This window comes from Penaeus monodon, chromosome 32 (genome assembly GCF_015228065.2).
Source record: "Penaeus monodon isolate SGIC_2016 chromosome 32, NSTDA_Pmon_1, whole genome shotgun sequence".
Classification (NCBI taxonomy): Eukaryota; Metazoa; Arthropoda; class Malacostraca; order Decapoda; family Penaeidae; genus Penaeus; species Penaeus monodon.
In genome coordinates this window covers 12,847,717-12,847,949 of record NC_051417.1, presented here as the reverse complement: position 1 = coordinate 12,847,949, position 233 = coordinate 12,847,717, and positions in this window count along the sequence as shown.

The following is a 233-nucleotide window of genomic DNA, read 5'->3' as shown; positions in this document are numbered from 1 at the left end:
ATTAGATCAGAACAGAAGGATTAGGGGAGAGAGAAAAGTTATATCAGAAATAAGGATTAGGTTAGAGGAGAGTGGTAACAAAAGGATTCGGTGAGCATGCAGGATGAATAGAGAAGGAGAGATTAGATGAGAGCAAAAGGCTTAGATAAGAGAGAAAGAATTCATAAAGAAGGAATAATTGATAAAAGACTCAAACAGGGGGAGGAGGGTGTTAAGGCCAGCAGTACCCAGCT